Source organism: Ahaetulla prasina, chromosome 2 (assembly GCF_028640845.1).
Source record: "Ahaetulla prasina isolate Xishuangbanna chromosome 2, ASM2864084v1, whole genome shotgun sequence".
NCBI classification, from domain to species: Eukaryota; Metazoa; Chordata; class Lepidosauria; order Squamata; family Colubridae; genus Ahaetulla; species Ahaetulla prasina.
Window position 1 is genome coordinate 303,206,573 of NC_080540.1, and position 18,436 is coordinate 303,225,008.

The following is an 18,436-nucleotide window of genomic DNA, read 5'->3' on the forward strand; positions in this document are numbered from 1 at the left end:
TAATCCCCTCTTCTTTGTGGCAGCCCCTCAAATATTGGAAGACTGCTATTGCGTCACCCCAGTCCTTCTTTTCCTTAAAGTAGACATATTCAGTTCCTGCAGCCATTCTTCATATGTTTCAGCCTCCAGTCTCCCAATCGTCTTTGTTGCTCTTCTCTGCTCTCTTTCCAGAATCTCAACATGTTTTTTCTATCGCGGTGACCAAAACTGGATGCAGCCTATGGAATATTCTCAATCCTACAGGTCAGGGTTTTCCCAAAGGTGCTTTTTCCAAAAGACAACTGGACTTTCTTGGGGGAAGGTTTTCCACAGGTTGGGAAGCTTACCTGGCCATGGAATCGAGGTCAGGATCTCGGATTCAGGCTCTGGAGGCTATTTTGCTTGCTTGCATTCGATGGCAAGGCAGCCTCCTGCCACCTTGGCAAGGGTGGGCACACAGACTATTTGTCTGATGAATGGTTAAGGGAATTTGGTATGTCTAGTTTAGTGAAGAGAAGGATTAGGGGAGACATGATAGCAGTCTTCCAATATCTCAGGGGTTGCCACAAAGAAGAGGGGCTCCACCTATTCTCCAAAGCACCTGAAGGCAGGACAAGAAGCAACAGATGGAAACTAATCAAGGAGAGAAGCAACCTGGAACTAAGGAGAAACTTTCTAACTTTGAGGACAATCAACCAGTGGAACAGCTTGCCACCAGAAGTTGTTCGTGCTCCCACACTGGAGGTTTTAAAGAAGAGATTGGACAGTGATTTGACTTCAGTGGTATAAGGTTTCCTGCCTTGCGGAGCGGCTTGGACTAGATGACCTCTAAGGTCCCTTCCAGCCCTGTGATTCTGTGCTATACATTATAGGGAAAGATGGGGGATCTGAGCCTTGGAAGTTGCTGAATGTTGAGCCTGATTCCCAGAACCTCCTTCAGCCGCTCGTGTCAAGCCAGGCTTCCTCAGGGGTAACCTTGATTAGTTTGCTACAGCTGAGCATCCAACCCACTTGGTAAATTTATGACTCAATCTATTCTGCACAGCCAGGCAAGTATGCAGCATCAATGCAGAAGGAAAGCCTGCCTCTCCCATCTTTCTCCCCTCTTCCTTCTTTCCTCCCTTCCCGGAGTGGAGGGATAGATCCACATAGATGCATTTGCACCCTGTGCCTAAGTCGGTCATTTTTAACTTTGGTTAATGGGAGGGCGGCGGGAGTGGGTGGGGTTGGGGGTGTTTGCTTGTTATATAAACCTGTTGGGTAACTTTGTGGTTCTGTGTATTAAGCAACATTGCAAAAAATAAAAATAAAAACATAAAAAAAACACCAAACAAATAAATACGTAACTAAAGGGTAAGTCAGAGGTTGGGGGGGGGGGAATGTAATCTGGTGTCTTCCCAGAATGCAAAGCAGCAGCAGAACTAGGAATGTCTGGTGGACAGAAGAGAGCCAGGAAGGGCCCTCCCAGAAGTTATGCAGGTGGTGGCTTTAGTCTGGCAAGAGTCTGTCTGTAGGTGAGCAACAATAAAGAAACTGCAGGTAGCCCACATCTTACGACCACGGTTGAGCCCAAAATTTCTTTTCTTTTTTAAAAAAAGTATTGTATTTCTCAATTACAAACATAAACATTCCATCCGTCCATCTGCAGTGTGTCGTCTGGTTACAAACATCTCTGCGCAACACCATTCACCATTTTCCATCTCATTCACATTCACCTAATATTATTTCACTAAGCTTAATATTATAGTATATTAAACATTTAACCATTATAATGTTCTTCATTTTCTTCTTAATATCTTATAATAAAAATACATTTTAACATTAAACATCCTTATTCTTGTTATATATATATTAACAATTTCCTTTTTATTTACATCTTTATCTTAATGTATTTTTACTTTCTCTGTTAATTTTCTTCATTTCCAAATTTCTCTTTTTTCTCCAGCCATTGATAAAATACTTCCCATATCACATAATATTCAGTTTGTTCTTTCTCCTTAATTGCTAGTGTTAATCTGTTCATTTCTACACATTCGAACTTAAAACCTATTTGTTCCGTCTCGCTGGACTGGCTTGATTTTTAAAAAATTTTTTAATTTGATTAATTGGGGTTTTAAATTTTTAATAATTTATAGGGTCTAATTGTGTTTTAATTTTTGGCCAATTGAATGAGTTTTTTAAGGGTTGTTTTTTAATATTGTCTGTTTTCCTGTATTTTAACTGGCTGTTCACCGCCCTGAGTCCCTCGGGAGAAGGGCGGTCTATAAATTAAAATATTATTATTATTATTGTTATTATTATTATTGTTGTTGTTGTTGTTGTTGTTGTTGTTGTTGTTGTTATTATTATTATTATTATTATTATTATTATTATTATTATTATTATTATTCTAATATTTTCTTTATCACCTTTTCTTCAATGGGAATCTCTCCACTTTTCCAATGTTGTGCAGATACAATTCTAGCTGCAGTTAATACATGAATAATCAAATATACATTCTCTTTATTATACATTTCAGGTAAAATTCCTAGCAGAAATATTTCTGGTTTCAATTCAATTCGTTGCTGTATCATCTCTTCCAGCCATGACTTGATTTTTGTCCAATGTTTTTTTTGCTTCTCCACATGTCCGCCACATATGATGGTATGATCCAGGTAGCCCAAAATTTCAGTTGCTAAGTAAACCAGTTCTTAAGTTTTGCCCCATTTTATGACCTTTCTTTCTATGGTTGTTAAGTGAATCACTGCACTTGTCAAGTTAGTAACACCATTGTTAAGCGAATTCTGGCTTCCCTGTTGACTTTGTTTGTCAGAAGGTTGAAAAAAAGGGGATCACGTGACCCCGGGAGAAACTGCAACCGTCATAAATAGGAGTCAGTTGCCGATGGTTTGAATTTTGATCACGTGACCACGGCGATGCTGCAATGGTTGTAAATGTGAAAAAACGTTCACAAGGCACTTTTTCAGTGCCGTTGTAACTTCAAGTAAATGGTTGTAAATGAAGAATGGCCTCTACTCAGAAGTAACTCTCACCTATCATCATTCTTGGTGCTTGAGCTTAACCAAGATTTCTGCAAGGTGGTATCAAGAATGTCCAGATGGTATAATTGAAACAGCAGCTGAGTTTTATGTGTGGCGCAGATAAAATGCATATAAAAGGGCCTTTGTGTGCCAGGCAGAGAGCTGTCATCTCCTAGTTTTCATCTTGGTTCGTCTGACTGCCCTTTGCCAACGTCCGTCCGAATGGGTTAACGGCCGGAGAGCTTTGGTGTGAATGCAGCCTCCCTCCTTCACCCGGTTCACACGCTATGTTGCCTTCTAAGGATTCGAGGCATTTTACAGGGATGAGTTCAGCTTAAAGCCCTGCTGGAAATATGCAAAACAACATGCATTCCGCTTGACAACAGGAATAGCCAAACACCACCGTGTACGATATATTATTTTTAAAACCCCGGGAGAGCTAAACAGCACGTTGAATGCGGCAGGGACGCCCAGAATTGCCGGGGCTTTCCTAAAAAGGAAGTGTGCTGGTGGCAGGTCTGTCCTTGGGAAGAACGGCCGGAGGCTCCGGTTCGAATTCCCTGGGATCTGCTCCTAAACCACCTGCTAAGCCTCTTTTCTGAATGGACCCTTTTTCTGAGTTCACCCAATTCACCCAGCAACCCCACAATTTCGAACCCACAATCTCCATGGCTAAGGGAGACAGCCGCTGAGTGGGTTTTGCCTCATTTTATGACCTTTCGTGCCATTGTTGCTGCAACAGTCATAAGTGCGTAAAACGTTCACAAGTCGCTCTTTTCAGTGCTGTTGTAACTTTGAACAGTCACCCAATGAACTCTTGTAAGTCAAGGGCTACCTGGAGCTGAATTAGCACAACACACTTAAAAATACTCTGAATGTTTTGAAGGAACCAGCCAGGCCACTCATATTTTTTTTAATTTGCATTTATATCCCGCCCTTCTCCGAAGACTCAGGGCGGCTTACACTATGACACTAGGTCATCTGGGCCAGGGGAGGTTTCTGGGCTTTGGCTGACCTGGTTAGGTGTGTTGTCTGAACACAGCTGAGAGCTGAGCAGAATTGGGAGTCTTTGTGCATTTTGACGCAAATGTTCCAGGTTTGCATCCAGAGTCATGCTAGCAGGTGCTGTGGCTGATTCAGTGCTGCAACTGGGGCCCAGGCTGGTAGCCCCAGTGGTCCCTCTTGTCCAACGCGTCCTTGAAGGAGAAGAGCCTTTGGCACAGCTCCAGCTGGGAGGCAGCCGAGTCAGATGCCAGTGGTAGCCAGCTGATCAAGGGAGGGGGGACTCAACAACATGAACCTTTCGCCGCGAGCTTAAAACTTACCTATTTATCTGCGCTGGCCTGGGTTAGTTTTTAAATTTATGGGTTTTTAAATGGGTTTTAGTTTTAAATTTTAATTGTGGCCAATTTTAATAAGTTTTTTAAATGTATTTTAAATTGTATTTATATATTGTCTATTTTACTTGGCTGTGAACCGCCCTGAGTCCTTCGGGAGAAGGGCGGTATACAAATTTAATAAATAAATAAATAAAATAAATAAATGTCACAGAAATTTTTTTTCCCTTAAATTCTGGATCCGCTATTTGGAAAGAGTGAAGTGAAGTGAAATGAAAAGTGGAATGGAATAGAATAGAGTGGAGTGGAGTGGAATGAAGAGAGGAGAGGAGAGGAATGGAATGGAGTGGAGTGGAGTGAAGCGAAGCAAAGCAAAGCGAAGTGAAGTGAAGTGAAAAGTAGAGTAGAGTGGAATGAAGTGAGGTGAAAAGGGGAGTGGAGTGAAGTTTGTCAAGCAGAAACCAAGAAACTCTGCAGAGGGTGTTTCCTGTACCAGGGTGGGTCTGGCTGACCTCTGAAGGGCCTTGACTGAAACGTGGCCTCCATGAACCAGAGCCTCCCCTTCCTTGACTTTCGGGGAGTAAGCCAGCCTCTCCGCCTTCTCTCCCAGAAGAGCCCACAGAGGGAACGTCCCAAGATTCAGCATCGTCAGTCGAAGCAGCCCAGATGGCCGGGTGGAACTTCAAGAAGCCCACCTGAACAATTAAGGCGCAGAAGCGGCTCCCCTGGCACCTCCAGCTTGAGCTACGGGGCCCACCAGCTCCGGTCATCATCAACACCCTCCGGTTGCTTCTCTGCCAGGCTAGAGAAGCCTGTTTGGCCAGCCGTGGATCTCTTTGGAGCTGCGGCAGTTGCAGCCCAAGGGTCCTTTCAAGAAGCGAGCTTGGCTCTGCTCTGCCCAAGAGGCCCCTGGAGCTCCTCAGGGTTTCCTGATGCCAGCGGAGGAAAGTACCATGCTCGGCCTTCCCTCGGGAGATGGTGCAGGGGCTGGAACATCCTGGATCTCTGTTTGTCTGAAGAGTCCAGTCTGCTTCCTCGCCTTTTCCAAAAGAACGCAGGTTGATCTGAGTCCCCCTCAGTGGCTTCTTGTGGGCAGGGAGGCATCCGGCCAAAGATACCAAAAGCCCCGCTTGCTTCTTGCCATCCTTCTTTCTCTCCGGGCAGTTGGGCAGGGAGGCATCTGGCCAAAGACAGCAGAAGCCCAGATGGCCTCCTCCTCCTTTCCTCGCCTGCTGCCGTCCTTCTTTGCTGTCCTGCGATCGCAAAGCATTTGGCCTCCCGCAAAGGGCAGACAAGGATGGGAGCTCCAAGGAAGGATGTTCAAATTTGGCAACTGAAAAGATGCCCGGACTTCCACTCGCAGCACGACGGTTGAGGGATTCTGGGGTTGGAAGTCCAGACATCTTCCAGTTACCCAGTTTGAAAAACAGGCTCTAAGGGGAAGGGAGTCGCTTTGGACAACGAGATGGGCAACACCAAAAGTTCCTAAGTAAACGGAGGAGAAGCCTTAAGGAACAAGGGAAGCTTTTGGAGCGCGGGGGGGGGGGGGGAGAGAGAAGAGTCTAGGTTTCTCTTCTCTGCGTAATGACTTTTGGTGAGATGGATGTAGGTATCTGTTGGGCTTCGGAAAGGGTGGAGACGTCACCTGGATCTCTGTGAGATTTCGCTGCAGCCACTGATGAGGGGATCCACGGTTGCCTCTTTCTCGTTGCGCACAGAAGCAACATTTGCTGCTGTTACTGACCCGTTCAATGTTTGCTTTCATGGAATCAGCCTGCAAGGCTTGTTCCCGGTTGTTATTATCATCATCATCATCATCATTTTTTACGCTGCCCATCATCCCTAAAAGTATCTCTTTAAGGGCCTCTTAAGAGCATCTTAAGGATACGATGAGAGAAAGCCTCTTCCCAATTGGCCTCTTTGGGCAAAGGTTGCCCCTCCCTCTCTGTAGCCCCAAGCCTTGAATTGGCCTGCTACAAATTATACCCGGACCCCCCCCCCCACACGCTTCAGATAGTTTTCCCCCCTTCCAACTCCTGCATCTGCCAAACATTTGCAGAAACCCAAATGCTGCATCTGGAAATAATTTGGACGGGGTGAGGAGAGCGAGAGGGACCAATATTCCTATCCGTGTTCTGATTGCAGAATTGGTGGGCTTTGGCCTGCATGCACACACACACACACACAAACGCACACGCGTGTGCAGACACACAACCACAGGCGCCTATGAAATGGCAAAAGGAATCATTGCTGGAGGCCCCCGGCTCACTTCCTTCTTCTGAGGCTCTTTTGAAGTCGGGAGAATTTCAGGGAGGGGGCGTCCTGCTCCTGGCCTATGTAGGGAACCCCTCCCCACCACCGCCCTGCACCCCTTTCTCTGCACAGAACCCCACTTCGATTTTAAGGTCCCTTTGCAGCCAGGATGAACGTGAGGCTCTGCCCAGGCTGTAGATTTGATGTGGCCCCTGGATCAGAGGAGGCTGGTATGTACCCAGGAATGCCCGTAAGAAGCAAGAGGTTTCATTGCACCACCCTGCCCCAAAGTCTAGGGGGCGGAGGGGCAGCGAATAGCAGAAAACAGGGTTTGACCAGGGAGGGGCTGGACTGGGGGACCCAGAGCCGTGGAGAAGGGGACGAGGGACAGCGGAGGGACCCCAGAAGCCAAGTGGATACTGGGAAGCACCAGAGTTCCTCAAAGTGCCAGATCAGGTCCCATCATCCCCAGCCAGGGCTGTGATTGCCTTGGCAAGCCCTGTTCCCTTGGCAGCGAGCGGTTCCAACAGCCTGGGCAGCCGGCAGTTCTCCTGGCTGATTCGGGCACAAAGAGGGTCCTTGTTTTGCACTTGGACAAAGACAAGACCCTCTGCTGGAGGGAGGGAGGGAGGGAGGGGCCATCTGGAGCCAGGCAAAATGGCCATAACTATGCAGGGTAGGTTGAGCCCCCAAGAAAGACCCCCCACCTCCACCCCCTTCGTGCCTCTGAGTGCTGCTGCTGCTGCTGCTGCCAGGTTTCACACTTAGCAGATCAACACTCTGGAGATTCTCCTCTCGGTTTTCCTTCCTCCTCCCTGCTTCCCTGCCCTGCCTGCCACGTACAGGGAGTCCTCGACTTACAACAGTTCATTTAGTGACCGTTCGAAGTGGCAACGGCACTGGAAAAAGTGACTTATGACCGTTTTTCACACTTACGACTGTTGCAGCATCCCCAGGGTCACGTGATTTACATTCGGATGCTTGGCAACTGACTCACATTTGTGACGGTTTGCAGTGTCCTCGGGGGGTGGGGGGGTCACTCGATCCCCTTTGGTGACCTTCTGACCAGCGAAGATTCACTTAACAACCTTTAACAACTGCAGTGATCCACTTAAGAAAAGTTCTGGCAAGAAAAGAAAATGGGGGCCAAGCTCACTTAACAAATGTCTCCCTTAATGACATAATTTTGGGGCTCAGTTGCGGTCATAGTTAAGGGCTACCTGTACTGAGATTTGCAAACTCCTCATTGCCTCTGTGTGTGTGTGTTTGTGTGTGTGCGCGTGCACAGCGTCTCAATGGCTTGGTCTCCCCCTCCTCCGGTTTTCTTATTTCAGGCCGTTAATAAATTACTAACGAAGTGCAGAAGCTTCCCTGGAAGAGAACGTGACTGGACAGGGAAGCAGGGAAAGATTCTGTCTCTCCCCCCCCCCACCCCCCAAAAAAGGCTGCTTTTGGTTGGACTCCCATGCTGATGGGGAGGCTGCAGCTGTTGCCCCCCCCCCACATCCAGCTGGGCCTTTCTGCCTGAGGCAGCTGCTTGGCCTTCTCCCACAGCCAGGCAAGGGAGCTGGGGGCTGGTTCCAGGGGCCCAGATGGTGGGGTGCTCTCTGGGGGGGGGAGGAGAAGGGCTGTCTCTGGGCCAGACCTTTGCGGGGGGGGGGTGGCTTTTCCACTGGGCAGCCCTGGTGCTTTCCTGCTATTTCTTCCATCCTTTGAACCTTCCGTCCTGAAACATCTGGAAGAACAAGACAGTTCCTAGACCTCGTCTAATTGTTGACAGATTTCCTCCAAATTCTGGGGGGAGGGGAAGGGATGGGGGGCTTGGACACGGTGCCAAGCCAGAGAAAGCCTCCTCCGTCTCCTGTCGGTTGCAGGCACCCAGCTCATGCTGCAAAGACAGAAGTTATGGTCCTTCCACCTTCCCCAAAGCAGAGGGATGGAGCGATGGATGGACAGATGTGGCTCCTGGCAGGTTGATGCAGCCAGACCATAATAATAATAATAATAATAATAATAATAATAATAATAATAATAATAATAATAATAATAATTTAATTTCTATACCGCCTTTCTCCCGAAGGACTCAGGGCAGTTTACAGCCAGATAAAAACCAACAATAAATAGATACAATACAAATAAAACCAATAATAAAAAACTTATTAAATTTGGCCCGTAGTTAAAATACATTAAAACCATAAAACCCCATTTAAAATTAAAAATAATAATAATAATTCTATGCCAGCCCAGCGCGGAAGAATAGATACGTCTTCAGCTCGCGGCGGAAGGTCCGGAGGTCAGGAAGTTGCCGAAGTCCTGGGGGAAGTTCTTTCCAGAGGGTAGGGGCCCCCACAGAGAAGGCTCTCCCCCTGGGGGCCGCCAGCCGACATTGTTTGGCTGACGGCACCCTGAGGAGGCCCTCCCTATGAGAGCGCACGGGTCGGTGGGAGGCAAACGGTGGCAGTAGGCGGTCCCATAAATAACCCGGTCCTAAGCCACGGAGCGCTTTAAAAGTGGTAACCAGCACCTTGAAGTGCACCCGGAAGACCACAGGCAGCCAGTGCAGCTTGCGCAGGAGTGGTGTCACATGGGAGCCACGAGGGGCTCCCTCTATCACCCGCGCAGCCGCATTCTGGACCAACTGAAGCCTCCAGGTGCTCTTCAAGGGGAGCCCCATGTAGAGAGCATTGCAGTAGTCCAGGCGAGAGGTAACAAAAGCATGAGTGACCGTGCATAAGGAATCCCGGTCTAGAAAGGGGTGCAACTGGTGAATCAGGCATACATGATAAAAAGCTCTCCTGGAGACGGTCATCAAATGATCTTCAAAGGACAGCCGTCCATCTAGGAGAACGCCCAAATTGCGCACCCTCTCCATAGGGGCCAATGACTCGCCCCCAACAGTCAGCAGCGGCTGCAGCTGACTGTACCGGGATGCCGGCATCCATAGCCACTCCGTCTTGGAGGGGTTGAGCCTGAGCTTGTTTCTCCCCATTTAGACCTGCACGGCCTCCAAACACCGGGACAGCACTTCGACAGCTTCGTTGGGGTGGCTTGGGCACCACAGAGTTAATCAGCAGATATTTCTGGGCTAACTAGGGGTGACATGATAGCAGTCGTCCAATATTTGGGGGGCTGCCACAAAGAAGAGGGAGTCAAGCTATTCTCCAAAGCACCTGAGGGTAGATCAAGAAGCAATGGGTGGAAACTAATCAAGGAGAGAAGCAACCTGGAATAAGGGGAAACTTCCTAAGACTTGAAACAATTTGCCTCCAGAAGTTGTGGGTGCGCCATCACTGGAGGTCTTTAAGAAGAGGTTGGACAACCATTTGTTTGGAATGGCAGAGGCTCTCCTGCTTTAGCAAGGGGTTGGACTAGAAGGCCTCCAAGGTCCCTTCCAATTCTGTCAGGGGCAGAAGGGGTCAACTTCTTTGTGGGCACTGGGTCTGCAGTCCCCTTCTCAGCCAGCCTTGGCCAGGGAAGGGTCTTCCTGGAGCAGTGAGGCCTAGCTGCTTGCAGGGTCCCAGTAATCGAAGGGGGTCCCTGGGGCAGAGCAGCCAAGGATCCTCCAGCGCTCCCAATGGCCAACCAATGCCCTCCCCGCTTCCTGCAGAGGCCAGGAGAGCTGTTGCCTGAAACCCATCTTCCCCAGCCCCGCATGTGTCGGGCAGCCTGGATTGCCCACATGCCACATCTGGGCACCTGATGGGTTGACACTGCTGTGTTGTCCAGAAAGGGAAAGGCAGAGGAGCCGTGAATGGTGACAGGAGGGAGGGGGGTCTTCAAAGGGCCTTTTGCTTCAGTTCCGCTCTGTGGCCTGGATGGCTGGTTGTGGGTAACAAGGACAAAAGACCTCACATTACTAACTCCATTGATTTTCTGTCAACCAATAATGCAGTGCAGATGAGCCAGCTCTTATTTTTCTGTCAGATGCACAAGAGCTTCCTTGTCTTTCTGCACACACACACACACACACACACACACACACACACACACACCGCCACAAGAACCTTGTGGACCACATTTTCTTGGGGGCCAGTTCTGGTGGGCAGGAGGCCCTACCACCCCTTTGGGTTTCCAGCAACATGGATTATCCCCAAAAAAGTTTTGGGGGGGCCATTCTTGCAAAGTTTGGGCCTTGACTTCTCTGCAGACCCCCCCCCAATACACACACACACACACACACACACACGCACACATGCACGCAATGCTTCCCTTTCCGGGCTGAACATGGCCGGGTGGCATTTTTCTGCAGTTTTCTTCCTCAGGCCTTCCATCTGGGCTGCTGTCTGGTGCCTGAAGTTTCCTTTCCAAGTTATCCGCCTTGCAAATGTTTACTTCTTGCAGAGTCATAATTTATCTCGACTGATTGTTTGCCAAACTGCAGTGAAGAATGGCTGAGCAAAAGGTGGGGGGGAGGGGAGTGGGGAGAGAAAAATGCTGTGCTTAATAGAAGGGAAGGATGGAGAATTTGCAGCGAACAGCACATTTGCTTGTCCAATGTGTAGGGGAAATTTCCAGGCCAACTTTCAATCTGTGCACGTTCTTCCACAGGAGGACAAAATGGTCCATCAGACTGAGTGGACGATCATCATCAGACTAATAATCAGAATAGAGCTGGAAGGGACCTTGGAGGTCTTCCAGTCCAACCCCCTGCTCAGGCAGGAAGCCCTACATCCTTTCAGACAAGTGGCTGTCTAGTCTGTTCTGGAAAAGCTCCAGTGATGAAGCACCACTTGTTGATTGTTCTCCCTATCAGGAAATTCCTCCTTAATTCCAGGTTGCTTCTCTCATTGTCTAGTTTCCATCTGTTCCTTCTTCTGCCTTTAGGGGCTTTGGAGAATAGCTTGACTCCCTCTTCTTTGTGGCAGCCCCTGAGATATTGGAACACTGCTATCATGTCTCCCCTAGTCCTTCTTTTCATTAAACTAGACATTTAGACGGTTCCTGCAACCGTTCTTCATATGTTTTAGCCTCCAGTCCCCTAATAATCCTTGTTGCTCTTCTCTGCACTCTTTCCAGAGTCTCAGCATCTTTTTTACATCGTGGCGACCAAAACTGGATGCAATATTCCAAGTGTGGCCTTACCAAGGCATTATAAAGTGGCACTAACACTTCACGTGATCTTGAATCTATCCCTCTGTTGATGCAGCCCAGAACTGTGTTGGCTTTTTGGCAGCTGCTGCAGAAGGCAAACTTTCAACCTATGTGCCACAGGAGGGCAAAACAGCCCATCACACTGCACTGGGAATGCTGCAGCCAAACTTTTCAAAACGTGATCCAGCCTGAATCTTAGCAGAATTGGATAGCACCAGACATGCGTGGGCATGCACGTACACACACACACACACACACACATTTTTCTTCACTCAGCAGTTCCAATCCTCACAGCTTGTAAAAGGGCTAAGATTAGAGAGGGCCAGATAAGGGTGCCAATGGAGGCGCCACCCTGGGAAGGCCAAGGACCGGGATATCTACGGGACCGCCTGCTGCCACCAGTAGCCTCCCATCGTCCGGTGCATCCAGTCCGCTCTCACAGGGAGGGCCTCCTTAGGGTGCCGTCGGCCAACCAATGTCGGCTGGTGGCCCCCAGGGGAAGAGCCTTCTCTGTGGGGGCCCCGGCCTTGTGGAACGAGCTGCCGGTGGGACTCCGTCTCCTCCCTGATCTTCGGACCTTTAAGCGCGAGCTCAAGACCTTTTTTTTTCACCAAGCGGGGCTGGCCTGATTGATTTTAATATTGTGGGTTTTTAGTGGGCTTTTAACCGGGGTTTTTATCTTTTGTAATTTTCTTATTTAATATTTTTAATCATACAGCGTTTAAAATTAGATTTTTAAACTTGGTATTGTATTTTTAAAAATTTTGGATTATTGTTGTTTTATCTGCTGTACACCGCCCTGAGTCTTCGGAGAAGGGCGGTATAAAAATGTGAATAAATAAATAAATAAATAAATAAATAAATAAATAAATAAATAAATAAATAAATAATAAATTAAACCAGCTCAAGTGAACACAGAAGATGCCCTGCCCCGCCCTCCCCCCACAAGGTTGCAAGGTTGCCCTTTTGCTGTGCTGAGCCAGGGTTTCTGGGGGATCTTGCCTCCCTGCGGATGAATAGAATAGAATAGAATTTTTTTTTTATTGGCCAAGTGTGATTGGACACACAAGGAATTTGTCTTGGTCCATATGCTCTCAGTGTACATAAAAGAAAAGATACGTTCATCAAGGTACAACATTTACAACACAATTGATGGTCAATATATCAATATAAATCATAAGGATTGCCAGCAACAAGTTATAGTCATACAGTCATAAGTGGAAAGAGATTGGTGATGGGAACTATGAGAAGATTAATAGTAGTGCAGATTCAGTAAATAGTCTGACAGTGTTGAGGGAATTATTTGTTTAGCAGAGTGATGGCCTTTGGGAAAAAACTGTTCTTGTGTCTAGTTGTTCTGGTGTGCAGTGCTCTATAGCGTCGTTTTGAGGGTAGGAGTTGAAACAGTTTATGTCCAGGATGCGAGGGATCTGCAAATATTTTCACGGCCCTCTTCTTGATTCGTGCAGTATACAGGTCCTCAATGGAAGGCAGGTTGGTAGCAATTATTTTTTCTGCAGTTCTAATTATCCTCTGAAGTCTGTGTTTTTCTTGTTGGGTTGCAGAACCGAACCAGACAGTTATAGAGGTGCAAATGACAGACTCAATAATTCCTCTGTAGAATTGGATCAGCAGCTCCTTGGGCAGTTTGAGCTTACTGAGTTGGCGCAGAAAGAACATTCTTTGTTGTCCTTTTTTGATGATGTTTTTGATGTTAGCTGTCCATTTGACCCGGGAGCATCAAGAGCAGGTGGGCCCTGGGATCTTCAGGGAGATAATGGTGCCACAGCTGGACTTCTCCCAGTGCTGTCCACTTAAGAGCAGGGTTTATCAAACTTGGCAATGTGCAGATAGCTGGATTAACTCCCAGAATCCCCAGGCCAGCGTCCTTTAAGGTGGGTGGACTTCAACTGCCAGAATTCCCCATGTTTAAGATGGGAAGACTTCAGTTCCCAGAAGAATTCCCAGCCCGCCTGCTTTAAGATGAGTGGGATGGGTGGTGGAAGAGCTGCAGTGAACACAGGACGTCAGCCAGCTACATTTGAACCCGAGTGGGACACGCTGGGTTGGTGGGACCCAGAGTCAGGGCAGGAGGGGGACTTAGAAGATCTCCTCCCCCCACATCCTTATGAACTTGATTTGCAGCATTTTGCTCCTACTTTTTCCCTGCCCCAGGGGTGAAATCTATTTAGCTTCCTTACCGGTTCGGAAGTGCACACGCGCGCATCACATGTGCGTGCAGACCTGCGCATGCGCAAAAAAACACATTACTTCCCGTTTAAAACCAGGAAGTAATGACACCCAGGCAGGTGGGCGTAGCTTTGCTCCACCATCACTATCGGATCGCCGAACCAGCCACCGAGGTCGCTACCGGATTGCGCGATCCGGTCCGAACCGGATGTATTTCACCCCTGCCCTGCCCCAAAGGAAAACAACCCTGGGGCTCCACGGTGCCTCCTCCTCGGCTGCCCCTCTGTGTCTCTGAGCCTCTGACCAGCCAGGCTCTGCAAGGCAAGGGGGGGGGGTCATCTTCCCATTAGAAATGGGGTGTGGGAAGTGACATTTGAGTGACCTCCATGGTTCCATTGATTGATGAAGGCTATTCTGGAAGGCACAGTCTGAGTACAGAATGACAGAGTTGGAAGGAACCTTGGAGATCCTCTAGTCCAAGCGGAGGGGCGGCGGCGATCCTATACCATTTCAGACAAGTGACTGTCCAGTCTCTTCTTAGAAATTTCCAGTGATGAAGCACCCACAATGTCTCAGGGCAAGTTCTTCCATCAGTTAATTGTCCTCACTTTTAGGAAGTTTCTCCTTAATTCCAAGTTGCTTCTCCCCATCCATTCTTGGCCTGGTGCTTTGGAAAATAAATTGACCTGCTCTTCTTCTCTTCTTCAAATCCTGGAAGACTCCTCTCTTGTTGTCCCCCCCACCCCAAATCCTTCTTTTCGTTAAACTAGCGAAACCCAAATCCTGCAACCATTTTTCATCATGTTTTAGTCTCCAGACCTTTGATCATCTTAGTTGTCCTTCTCTGCACTTTTTCCAAAGTCTTGACATCTTTTTTGGAATGTGGGGACCAAAACTGGATGCAGGATTCCAGGTTTGCCCTTACTAAGGCTTTACAAAGCGGTACTAATCCTTCCCGTGATCTTGATTCTGTGCCTCTGTTTATACAACCAAGGATTGAATTGGCCTTTTTGGCAGCTGTCCACACCATGGAGGGTCACAACGTGGCCAGGAGATGCCAGCCCCGGTCCTCTAGGCTGGCTTCCTTTCCTGCTGCAGATGGGAGAGGCCGGGACTGTTTCCTTCGTCTTCTGCTAAATCTCCCCCCACACACCCCTGCCATGCCCAGATCACAATTCCCAGCCTCCCCAGCCCTTCTTGGGAACGCTGGGAATTGCAATTTACTCAACGGGGCCTCAGGAAGCAAAGATTAAATACGGCCCTGATTATCCTGCACAAGACTTCCTGATTATATGGAGGTCCGTTATTTTCTTCCACTGAAGAACCTGGTGACCTTCTTCGAGGCACCGAAGGGAATTCTGGCTTCTGCTTCCTTTCGCCAAATGCCACAAAGTGGAGGGGGTCACCTTATTCTCCAAAGCCCCTGAAGGCAGAACAAGAAAGAATGGATGGAAATTAAACAAGAGGAGATGATCCAATCTAGAACTAAGGAGAAATTTTTCTGACAGTTAGAAAAATCAATCAGTGGAACGGAATTTGTCTCCAGAAGTTGTGGGAGCTCCATCACTGGAGGGTTTTAAGAAGAGACTGGACAGCCACCTGTCTGAAATGGGATAGGCCGGGTCTCCCACTTGAGCAGGGGGTTGGACTAGATGACCTCCAAGGTACCTCCCAGCTCTATTCCGATTGACTGAGTGTTGTGCCAAGTAGGGGTCCCACTCAGGCAGGTGATGGGAGGCTGGGTTCGTCCATCCTCAGAATAATAGAATTGGAAAGTACCTCGGAGGTCTTCTAATCCAACCCGCTGCTCAAGCAGGAGGCCCTATATACCATCCCAGAGGTGGCTGTCCAATCTCTTCTTAAAATCCTCCAATGATGGAGCACCAACAACTTCTAGTGGCAAGCTGTTCCACTGATTAATTGTCCTCATTGTCAGGAAAGTTCAGCTGCTTGCTTTCCTCCTCACCCTTTGTGGATGGCAGCCTCTTGTACAGAAGCCGTCTAGGAGCAATGAAGGCAGCACAGCCTTCTGTGGGGGTCTTTGCCTGGGGTGGCGGGTTCAAGGGGGGCTGAGGAAAGCAGCCAGCCAAGCCTCAGTTGGGGGGACCAGCAGGGCAGGAGAGGCGAGGGGGACCCAGTTTGCAAAGCCTGTGCTGGCCCCACATCCCTCGCCTCCTGTCTCAATGGGAAAATGAGGCTGGGGGAGCAGGTCCTTTGCTGAGAACCCCCCCTCCTTCTTCATGAAGAAGTGAGGAGAGGGGGACAGAAGCTCCTGCATTACCTGCCTTGGGCAAATTTGGGGGAGCTTTGAAGAAAGCAAGCAGGAAACTGGCCAAGGTGTTTGAACCCGTCAGTGGGATATGAACTGTTGGCCCTCTCGCTCCAGGATTAGAACCCAGAGCCGGTTTGGAGGTGGGAGGGTGTCCGATGGGCAAACCTTGGGGGGGCATGCACTGGGAGGGCACGGGGTGGCAGGAATTAAGGGTGGCCAAGCCAGGCCTTGGGATTTGGAGAGGCACTGTGGAATTATTTTTCTTGGCTGGAAAAACAAAAAAGAATGAAGTTACACACAAACAACAACAACAATAACTTCCGCCCTGACCCTGGTTTCCAGAAAGTTTGTTAAAGGCCTGGCTGTGTCACGGAGCCTTCAGGCAGGGCTGAGCTCACACGTTCCTTTGGTTTCCAGTGTTTAGATTTTCTAGGGCTGTATTGGAACATCAGAAGTTTTCGTTTGATTTTGCAATGAGCAATATTGAGTTGATTTAGTTTATTTTCTTTTCTATCTGTTTTACTCGAGTTATGGATTTGGGGCAGTGAACATTTACAGTACTCAGAATCGGATAACTGGGCAGACTGGAAATCCAATAAATAAATAACATATAAACTCAGAATATAGGCTGCAATTTGGCCATATTTCCTCCCTAAAATGGATTTTTCACCAACTCTTGGTATTTTATTTTTTTCCTTAAATGTATGTATTATTTATTTGTTCCTTTGTTTGTTTACATTTGTAAGCTGCCCAGTTCCATTACAACTTTGGCTGACGTACCATATACAAAATTTTAAATAAAACAATCCATACGACAACCTACCACAAGATCCTTTGGGTGGACTATCAACGTGTTTCAGCTAACAAATCAAAGAAAGACGTTTCTGGGTGGTGTTTGGCTTTAGGGCAGAGTTTCTTGACCTTGGTCCCTTTAAGATGCATGGACTTCAACTCCCAGAATCCCCCAGCCAGCCTGCTGCCTGGGGAATCCTGGGAGTTGGTCCACCCTCCTTAAAGCTGCCAAGGTTGAGGAAGTTTTTGGGTCTGTCTGTCTCCCTGTGTCCAGTAGCAGGGAGCTTTGAGACACAGCAAGCCATGAAGCTGCCACCCTGGGTTCGGTGGATTAGATAGGTTTGTTGATATAAAAATGGCTACTTTATATTATTATATAACAGTAAACAGTTGAGATTTGATGCTATTATCTTATTCTACTGCACCAAAAGGAATCGGAAGTCAAGGTGTGTGTTTTTTCCCCTTTGCTCCTCACTTTTCTCTTCCCCTTATTTTCTTTTGTATTTTGTGCTTTATATCATTTTTTTTTTCTGAGCTTAGCTGTTTTCTTGGAGATGTTTCATGACCCAACTAGGTAACGTCATCAGTGACAAAAAAGATTAAGATTTGTGCAGAGGAGGAGGGGGGGCCATGTGGCAAAGGTCTCCAAACTTGGCAACTTTAAGACTTGTGGACTTCAACTCCCAGAATTCCCCAGCCAGCACTTCAATTCCCAGAATTCACACTGGCTAGGAAATTCTGGGAGTTGAAGTCCACAAGTCTTAAAAGATGCTAACGTTGGAGACCTCTGCTTGATGGGATCGGTGCCCCCTGGAGGAACGGGGCTGTGATTATGGAGAAGCAGAGGTGCCGCCTTGGCCCTCTGCCCAAGCCCAACCACAGAAGAGGCTGCCAGCCCTTCCTTCAACTCAGACGGGCTCCTCTTCCCAACCGCTTGTGGGTCAAAAGGGCTGGGAAGCCTCCCAGAGGACAATGCAAAGAAAGGGGGTTATGAATAAGGAGGAGGGTCAGATCTGGCTAATGGGGAGGCCAGGGGGTTCTCTTCCCGGTCCATGTTCTCAGCTAAACATGGTGATATTGCCAGGAGTTTACCGGACAGAAGTTAACATGTGGGAATTTCTTTCTGGAAGAGCCAATCTGAGTCAGTCACTGGGACCAAAGGTTTCTTTTTCCAAACTTGGAGCCCATCTTCAGGGTACGTCTCTCTCTCCGCAGAGTATGTGCCCTGGGCTGTTCTACACATTGCATTTATATGGTTATATGGGTTATACGGTTACAAGAGAACAAGAATTAACAACTTAATAGCTGGCCATCCTAATTAACAACTCAAAACCACATACAACCAGGAACCACAAAGAAGAGGGGAGTCAGCCTATTCTCCAAAACAGGATAGGAAACAAGGGGAGGAAACTAACCAAGGAGAGAAGCTGCCTAGAACTGAGGAGAATTTATTGATAGTGAGAACAATTAGTCAGTGGAATGATTTCCCTCCAGAAATTATG

The 18,436-nt window shown here is 48.0% G+C and overlaps 1 protein-coding gene across 3 annotated transcripts in view; it reads left to right on the top strand.

The window, feature by feature from the left end:
* The window catches only part of IL11RA (interleukin 11 receptor subunit alpha), a 94,655-nt gene that overhangs the window by 22,751 nt on the left and 53,468 nt on the right, over positions 1-18,436 (top strand). The window lies entirely within an intron of this gene.